The sequence below is a fragment of the Nuphar pumila genome, chromosome 3 (genome assembly GCF_984573655.1).
Source record: "Nuphar pumila chromosome 3, dmNupPumi1.hap1.1, whole genome shotgun sequence".
In the NCBI taxonomy this organism is placed as follows: domain Eukaryota; kingdom Viridiplantae; phylum Streptophyta; class Magnoliopsida; order Nymphaeales; family Nymphaeaceae; genus Nuphar; species Nuphar pumila.
This window is the reverse complement of record NC_143251.1, coordinates 21,496,680-21,506,785: the sequence shown is the minus strand read 5'-3', so window position 1 is coordinate 21,506,785 and position 10,106 is coordinate 21,496,680. Positions and strand designations below refer to the sequence as shown.

At 37.6% G+C, this 10,106-nt stretch overlaps 1 long non-coding RNA gene across 1 annotated transcript; it reads right to left on the bottom strand.

The window, feature by feature from the left end:
- Nucleotides 1-677: 677 nt before the first annotated feature.
- Nucleotides 678-5,643, bottom strand: LOC149842246 (uncharacterized). Its single transcript, XR_016431044.1, has 3 exons — nucleotides 5,459-5,643; nucleotides 3,512-3,862; nucleotides 678-1,124 (listed from the first exon to the last, which is right to left on the bottom strand). It is a non-coding gene; the product is annotated as an uncharacterized LOC149842246 (long non-coding RNA).
- Between the last annotated feature and the right edge of the window lie 4,463 nt (nucleotides 5,644-10,106).

The following is a 10,106-nucleotide window of genomic DNA, read 5'->3' as shown; positions in this document are numbered from 1 at the left end:
TGTGGAGCTGATTCACTTAAAGATCTAAACATTCGTTTTAGTTGAAACATACTTACATGATGCCTTATATGACAATGATAGTTTAATGCTCGAGTGGACCGAGTAGCCTTTGTCAATGCTATTTTCCATCATGCCTCTTACAACAAGGGAAAACTTTGGCAACTTAGGACATCATACAAAATCCCAAGCCTATACCTTTCAGTATTTGATTTAACCCATCAACTTCAAGCACTAATTTCATAGTTTTAAATCTACATTGATAACTCTCTCCAGACCATATGTAACCATCTTGATCTGTGTAGTAAAAAATGGAAATAGAACCTAAACCAAGCTGCAGAAGCTACAAATTTTTGGTAAAGATTTAACTAAAGTTTTGACATATACAAACGTACTTTCAAAGACTTTCACTTCATAAAGATAAATGAATTTGCTTGTGGTGATCATCTTCAGAAACTAAGATTATTATCACCAAAACCTTGGGCAGATCCAATGATTCCCTAATTTTGTATTAAACACATTTTGCAACTTGTACAAATATGTTTAGTCCCAGCCAGATTGTCACCAGCTTGCAATATTAGTGTATCAACCAATGGGTGAGTGGGGAAACACACACACACACACACACACACACACACACACACACACACACACACACACACACATATATATATATATATATATATATATATATATATATAACCATACAAAAGGGAAAAAACTTACAAAGTTACAACTCTTTACAAAAAACAGGTCAATAGGAATATGATTTTCTTTCGGAGATGACTTGTGCTTCTTCCTCCCACTTTTCTTAATATATCCAGGCCTGTTATAATGGAAGACACACCACAGAATTAAATGGAGAGAGAGAGAGAGCAAAATACCCATGCGCTTGCACAATCTTTTCAGCAGGGGTATGTTGAGATTCTTCCTTTGAATCATCTCTGATAGATGGTAGTCAGCTCTTGCCTCTCAATGGAGAAACTTGGAGGCAGTTCAAGCCCACAGAGTGAACATCTAGAATCATCAATCCAGCAAGGTAGTTCTTTCACTCCAGAGGAAGGGGCACCTTTACCATCCAGAAGGTTGATTCCATCACTTGCTGGACCCAGCTTGCCAGTCTCATACTGTGGAAGAAGCAAAATCATTCATGTCACTTCAATTCCACTACACTGAAAAATTGAGATGTCAAATTCAAAAGAGCCAAAGAAGCACCACTTTGTCAAGTTTCCCCTCAAACTGTCCGCAAGCTACCGGACCTTGCTTTATAATTTTGGAGAAAAAACAATCATTATTATAGACGTCTTTTACTTTCTTAAAACTTCACAGGAAGATATTCCCTTCTTGGAATAGTGAGAAGTAACAAGCAAAACAACAGGGAAAATCAGGGCATAAAAAGAGAAGGTTCTATTTTGGATGCATTGAATATGACAGCACCATACCATTTACCACCTAAATTTTTTTGAATCAAGCCGCTCAAAACACAAATAGTCTTCAAAAAGATAATTTAAAAAATTATAATAAAAAACGAAAAAGAAAATGGCTGATCCAGACATCATCAATAATATGAAACTTTCAAATTGCTCAATCCAGAGGATGTTCATACTACATGGATCAGTACAATTAAACCTAGAGATCCAACCTACTTATGAATGACAACACTGTTCTGTATTTCATTGGATATGCCATATATGTTAAGACACCTACAACGGTTTTTTTTTATATCTCGATGATCAATTTCTCAGGATATCAAAGAATGTGTTATAAACCTCAGGAAAATGTCAACAATGAAAAAAAAACGCAATACAAAATTGAGAAAGGAATAGCTCAGTAGGTTTTTTTAAGGTAAAGCAGTTTTTAAGATATAACATGTAAGGATTGAGAAATAGATCATATAAAAATGTACAAAACACTGGAAAGTTGTGATCATATCATGCTATCATCATGCTAATTATCAAACACAATTATTGTGCTGATACTTGAATACGAAGGGATCCTTATAATGTCACAATATATTAAAAGATACTAGCTATATCTGTCAAAATGGTTCAAATACGTTATGTATACCAAAATATTTTCCCAATGATAAGGATACTGAATTAATATACTCAAGTAAACTGGCATATCTGATATCCTGTAGTAAATACAAAGTCTCACTATTCAAACATAGATGGATCCATAGGATGTGATAATTAATTGCCCACAATATCTAGTACCTCACATGTTTCAGATAGAGCAGAAGTTTTTAAGGAATGAAAATTATACAAGTTACACCAATATGAGAGTGCAAAGATAGACCATAACAATAATAACAATTATTATTACTGCTACTACTACTATTAATAGTGATGATGATGATGAACATAGAACAAATAGCAGGAGAAACAAATTCAAATATGGACAAATTAAAGCCATCAATGAAAATTAAGAACATTTTCAAGCATCCTCAAATGCTGTAAAGTGCAAATTCAGTCACTATTGCACAAAACTCATCCTGGCCAACAAACAATTTGATCAGGATCCAACTGTTCTTTACATGAACATTTTGGCAAGAGATAAATGAGTCCATAGACCTTGAATATTCAAAAGAGATGTAGAACTTGAGAAGTATAAAAACTTTATTATGGCAGTACAGTTCCATGTCATATTTGTGAGTTACATTATATGGCTGGTTTTATTAGTTTGAGATCTTATACTCCATGCTAGCAATCTTCCAATCCAGTAAGATTCAGCAATATCTGAAATATAGTCAGGCTTCGTAGAAGTCAATCTTGTCACTTGTAATCTTTTTCTTTTTCTGTGGTATGCATGTGAGTTCTTCCAAGCCCACTGCAGTCTGTGGTCCAAGACAAAAACTCCACCAAATCACATAATGGTAACCCTAATGTCACGTCTTTAACTGCATTACAATTTGAAAAAGAACCTTCACATTTGGGGTTGTCCAAACATCATATAGCTGCAGGAAAACATGCTGCCAACTCCCTTCAACTGAGAATGTTCGTTGCAATTAGATAGCTATCTCATAAGCTTAAGCCAAGAAATCCTTACAGGGCCATTCACAGCCTAAATTCAGTGTTTCCAATGGCATATCACAGTATTGGCAGCTTTTCATCAAGTATTCTAATCTGCCTGCCCAAGTTACGACTCTCACTTTCTTGGGAGAGCACTCTGCATTTTGGCATGCTATTAATGTAGATATTTTTGTATCTTACAAATATTTAACTCTCATTATGCATTTGTAGCAAATGTTCACATAATAAACACATTATGCAATAGGGTTGAATAAGATAGGTGTACCGGCTAGAGTGACAATTTTATCTGCCTCACTGTCTCACCAAAGGTAATCCTCCGGCTTGGCTACATCGCCCACCCAATAGACAATGACGAGATATGCTATAGAAACTTATCAATAACAACTATGCATAAGTGGGTTAGGTTATGTACATCCAAATAGATCATAACTATATCAAATACTTGTGACATCAAAAATTAAACTTCGAGTTCAAGGGCACACCTTTAGCTGCTCCACAGAATGCATGGATCAAACATTTTCCTGTGTTTCTCCAGCATTGCATAGGGTGAGAGGCCCAGATGATGGATCCAGATCAGATAGGATACCAAGATCAGATATACTCTCCACTTCATTCATATCAATATCTGAGAGGGAAACATCTTGACTTTTGAGAGGAAGAGCAATTCATGTGTCATCCTTGGAACAATCATCAATGATATCTTTGTCAAAGCAATTATCAGTCACATGAAGCACCTTTGTCAGATGTATTATGTGAGATGATAAAGCTAGAAAGTGTTTTCTGCATAGGATCTCCAATACTTGATTCATCATTGAAGTGTGACATGCGTAATCCTATGAAAACGTAGCACCATCAATTCCTTGAAAATAAAAAGCTTAAATGTAAATGTTGAAAAGAAAATATATTGCGCAAAAGAAGCTTATGGTCAAGAATATTCAACAGTTTGGTAAACTTCTGCTTTTCACTTTTGAATTTGAAACCACAAATAACGACCTTAAAGTAAACAGAATAAAGCAAATGAATTAGGCATTGAATTGAGTAGCGTGATTTGATAATGGCATTGCTTGTTGGAATCCTAGCTTAATTAAGATTCAGTATAGTGGAGCAAGATGAGATCTAATTTCATAACTCAGCTTCTAAAATGAGCCAAGCCCTGGGTATATCCAACAAGTGGTACAGACAAGTTTGATATAGGCCAGATCGCGGTAGATATTGAACCAAATCCGAAAATTGCCTGCAGGTTTTTAGTTTAAATATAGGTCTATCTATAGGTCTATCTATAGATAGACCTATATGGTGGAATTGAACCCCCACTAAAAGACAAGGTTTTTGCATGTAACAATTGTAAATTCATAGGTTTGGATTTGGATGCATGCATGTCTGTCAGAAGGTACCAATCCAAATCTGAATTTAAACCCAAAAGTGTCATTGTTCAAGTTTAAATCTGATTTGCATATACGTTTCAATCTTAATAAGTCGCCTACTTGCATTGGTGGTTCAACTAAATCCAATCCATTTGCACCCCTGGATATAACGATAACTGGTGATAATGATAACAGTGATGATTGTGTTAATTGAGGTAAACAACATTTGATTAAACTTTATTTTTGAACTTTTTTGAATGCCTCATTGAACATTCTCATGAACTGTCCTAATGTTTAAGGCTCATCTTGAAACATCTAAATACTAAACAAATTTGCACTTTTGGCCTGCTGGTTTAACCTAACCGCCTAGTAATAGGTTCCTATACAAGAGTTGTTCCTCACCAAAATCTCAACATAGTTTAATTCTTGATGAAATATCCAGCAAAAACACAATAAATTGCTTATATTCATTTGTTCTCTAAAGCACATAATACATCTAGCAAGCCCAATTCACCTTCCCTTCATGTTCAATTTTGTGCTGATGTCATCTGGTCTCAGTCACACAAAAACCTTAGCACTTAGGGATGGCAGTGGACCCGGGCGGGGCGGGGGACAAGGTCTCCACCCCCGCCCCATCTCTAAAATGTAACCTTCATCCCCGGTCCACCCCCGTGGCGGGGCAGACTTTGGACCTCCACCCCCGCCTCGTCCCCGCCCCACCCCCGCCTCGCCCCCACCTTGCCACCGCCCCCGCCACATCCCTCTTCTCCCATCTTCAGTCTGCTCCGGGAAAACAAATCCCACAAGAGAAAAACAGAAAACTCTACAATTACTTCAAAAAACACAAAACTGAACAAAAACCAACTGAGAGTTGGCTTCCAATCAGGAGGAAAACATCAAAACAAGTCCAAAACAATCAAATGCAATATACAAAAACAAGAAATAATCATAACAAGCAACACCCATCTTCTTCAAAGCACAAGAAACCAAAAAGAACTGAAAGGAAAACAACCATCGTAAAGAGGAGTGGGAAAACAAAGGGTGGTGATGAGAAAACCACATTACCTCATGAGAAGCAAGCGTTGAAGAGGCAGTTGGGAAGGAAACGAGAAGATGGGTGTCATCCTTTAGGGCAAGGAGTGTCGAAAACTGGTGGAGGCATGGAAGATACAATGATGGAAAGAAAAAGAAACCCTTGAAGCGAGATGTGGAAGAATTGGGGCGGTGAAGCAAGAGGAAGGCGCTAGAAGGCTCTCAAATTCGAGCCCTTTGTGGGATTTCCTCTTATGAGCCCTCTTCTTACACTCTAGGAAAAAAAATACTTTCGGAGGTCCCCCTTTCCTTTTGGTGTAATTGCAAAATGCCACACACCTTATCAGATATTTAGTATGGCACCGACTGGGGATGGGGCGGGGCTAGGCGATGGCTCTGTCAAAGCTGGCGAAAGTTGCCGCTAGCGAGCGTAGGCACCGGGAGCCAGATCGCTGCCGGTGAGCAGGGTTGCCAGGATCTCTTTCTCATCTGGGCGATAAGGGCCCCCGCCACCATCAGCCGAGGAGGTTGCAGCCGCAGGATGGTCAGGTTTGACACTGCAGTGGTCGGCGGCGGTTGGCACCAGAGCCCGACCGTCGATGGCCGCTGTAGGTGGCAGAGGAAGAACACCCCCTACCCCTTCGGTTTCTTAGGGTACTATTTTCATCCACCCGGCCACAACCTAGTTGCTATTGTCGGCAGATGGCCGAAGTCGACGGCGGCTGGCCACCTAAGGCCGGCCATCGCTGACGGTGCATGTGGTCGATCCCAATGGCAGGAGAGGGTTGAGGGAACAGGGAACATTCCCTCTTCCCTAATGGTAGCTTTGTGCCGTTGCAGTCGCTGGAGAATGGCTGAGGCCGACGGTGGCGATCGTAGGCGGCAGACGTCGCTGGGGGAAGAGGGCGTAACCCTCTACAAAACAAAAATTGTTTCGGGTGGTCAGGGGTCAAGTTTCCACTGTAGCATTTACAGTGGATCCAGACCAGGGCGGGGACCCGATCCGAACCCAAAATTATTTTCGTGGCTCCGGGTGGATCAAGTATGAGTCCTCGGGATACCCAATCCGGACCCGGACCCATTATGGGGTTCCAGGTGGATTGGGTATGTACCTGACCTGGGGGACCCGAACCCATTTAGCAGGATCGGGTCTGCACCCCGACCCTATGAGACCCAATCCAGACCCAGACTCATTGGTTGGACCGGGTGGATAGGGTTTGTGCCTGACCCGGTTGGACCTAGTCTAGGACCTAGACCTGTTGGGGGTTATGGGTGGACCGAGTATATGCCTGACCTGTTGAGACCCTGTTTCGAACCCGAGATTCTGCTGGTTCGAGTCTGGATCTATGAGATCAGACTTGAAATCCATTTAGACCGGGTATGGATCGAGGAATCTGACCCATGTACTATTTTGGGTTGAATTAGGTTCAAAATAGGATCCATGCATTGTTTACCCCTTTTAAGAAGCAGAACCAATTTGATGGATTTGGGGACCGGTTGAGAGCCTTTTCTAACCAGTTCCAAATGGTTTTTCACCTGTTTCTACAAGAAGAGACAATGTTTTCTTTTATATGAGAAAGAACAGGGGTTTTCTCATTCGGTTTTAGGGGTTTAGAGGCTTTGTGCATGTTTTGGACCGGTTCAACTATTTTAGAACCAGTTCTGGATATTTCTTGACCAGTTCAAGGCCATTTTAGACAGGTTCTGGATATTCTATGGTCGTTTCTAACTCTAGGACCTTGGGTATTACCAATAAAAGCATGTCTTGTTATTATTTTCAGTTATCCATGATATTTAAGCATAAAAATATGACTTGATGCATGATATATGTGATATGTTTCATCAAAACTACATTTATGCATAAGAGATATAACTTGAATTTATGTTTTTGATGCTATTATACATAGTTTAAAATCAATATACATGCATTATCATGATTACATGTACATGCTTTGCATATTTAATATAATTACGGTAAAAGATCTCGATCAACCAACTTATGTAATCACCAAAGTGATCTGAGTTGTATTTATTGAGGGTTCTTTGGACCGTGTTAAGTTTTGGTATTGTAATTGTTTATAACTTTATGAAGCAATGATTCTACCCAAAGGCATGTCATTGTGTTCCAAAGTCACAAAGGGTGTAATAATAGTTGGGTACGCCCCATGAGTCATGTTCATACCCAAAGGTATAATGCCGACTTGCCTCTAGTGATATGATCTACTAGTTTTACCAGTTGAAGTCAATTTCTTGAGAATTGAGGAGGCGAAGCAACTTTGAGTATTATTGTTTTCACCAAAGTAGAACGATAATGACTTTATTATATTTGTCTTAAAAAAGATGAATGATAAAGGGTCTCACATTTACCTTTTCAATATGAATTTTGTATGAGCAATAATTTAGTGATTTTTCTTTGTTCTTGCAATACCAGGTTCCTTGATCATTGACAGTTCTAGTAATATCATCATCATAGACGAATCTAATTTTTTAGATTGGAAATAAACTGTGTTATTCACTTTGGAATACATGGAAGTAAATTTATCATTAAGAATTAAAAAACTTTGAGAAGTGGGAGCGTTGTAATAGGCTTATCTTGTTGCTTTTACAATCAAGAGTGACTAAGAATATTCGAGGAGTCGCTCCTCACTGCAGGACGGTGAAAGAATTTTTAGAAGCCATTAAGGCTTAGTTTGTCAGTTCTAATAAGGCTAGGGTCAGTACCCTAATATCCAAATTAGTGTCTATAAAATATTCTAGTGACGATAACATCTGACAAGACATTTTGAAAATGAGAAACATTACATCTCAACTAAATAACATGAAGTTCTTCATTTTTAATTCCTTCTTAGTCCATCTTATTTTGACTTCATTGCTTATAGAATACGAACCCTTCAAGATCTCTTACAACACACATAATGATGAGTGGTCATTCAATGACCTTTTCATCAAGTGTGTTAAAAAAAAAAGAAAAAATGAAGGGTGAAAAGGTGTAGTGTGCACATATAGTTTCTTATCAGAGAAAATATAGGCCTAGGGCAAAAAAAAGTTCTTTCAATAAAAAAACCTCTGGAGAGAGTTTTAACTCTCAAGCGAATGCCAAATCTCAGTCTAAAAGTTCTTTTATAAAGTGCTTCTTTTGTAAGAAGAAGTAACATAAGAAGGTGGAGTGCATGAAGTATAAAAAATAGCTCGAGAATAAAAGTAACACATCATTTGCTTCTCATAAATATAATTTAATTCATATTTCATTGAATAGTTGGTAGATTGATTATGGTGTCACTATACATATTATTAACTCTTTGTAGGCATTTTTGAACAAAAAAAACCAACGAAGAATGAAAGAAGCATCTTTTCAGAAAACAATGTGTTTACATGTAAAGAACGTTGGACTTGTAGAGCTGTTTTGGAGTAAGGATTCATTTTGAATTTTGTTGATGCATTTTATGTCTCATCTTACACTCAAAACCTTATTTTGATTTCAAAACTTGATAAGTTTGTTTTGCCTTTAATTTTGAAAACTCTAGAGTTATTATTGTTAAAAAATCAATTTATGTTGATTCTACATTTATGTGTGATGGTTTATATTGTTTAAGAATATAAATCCATATCAAAGATTCTTACTCTGTTGAAAATGCATTGATTGGCAATAAGTTTGGCATATTTCTTTTTGTTTTGAAGAAAGATCCCTAAAGATCACATTATATAGAGATGGTAAGAACAGTCACTTAAACATGTTTTTCAAACAAATCAAGATTGTTTAGGACAAACCAAAAACAATATAAAGGTCAGTTTGTGTTGCTTATTTTGATTGTGTTGGTTCTTTCTTAGTGTTGCAGGTCTAGAAAGTTGGGATGATAAGTCTTCTTATGCTCTTCATGAAAAAATTTGTACTTAGATGAAAAGAATAAAAGAAATAGTACCCATGATAATGATCTCGATTGTCATGCATCAACAATGCTGCATTGAAGAAATCATTAGAGGAAATATCATAGATACAAGAAAAATACAATCTAGACAACCACTATCAACTTCAAAATTTTAAGTCAATTAGATCTCCACGTGACTAATTTAAAAATATACCCACACGTATGCACATAGAGAATTTTGTGTGTGTGACCTCTGTTCACATTCACTCCCATAGAGAGATTTCAAATTTAGGAAACCCTAACAAAAAATTTCAGTGTTAAGGAATCATCAACAGACCCATGATGTCTACATACAAACATCAAATCTAAAGGTAGTAACCGTAAAAAAAAAAAACAACTATTGCGTTGGGTTTTTTTGGCAGATTAGCATGGGAATGAACTCAAAACCACGTCTGGTTAAGACGGATTGAGAGGCCACCAGCCAACAACAGACATATATACTTCAAATTTCTGTTTTTTTAATGGCATTAAAAAAAGTCAAGGCCGAACTCATCAGATGATTGTGAAATAGGTATTTATTTTCCTTGAGTGAAAAGGTGAGGCGATTGAAATATAACAGATCATAGATTACAAGAAAAATACTAACAAAAAATAAATAAATGTTCCTATGAACTGCAAAGTTTACCCTACCTTAACGTTGGACTGATGAGCACGTTGAAATCTTTGGATCTTCAAAAGATTATGACATGCTAGACGTTGGACCGGTACACATTGATCCACCTCCTATCAACAACACCTAATCACAGCTGCAACTC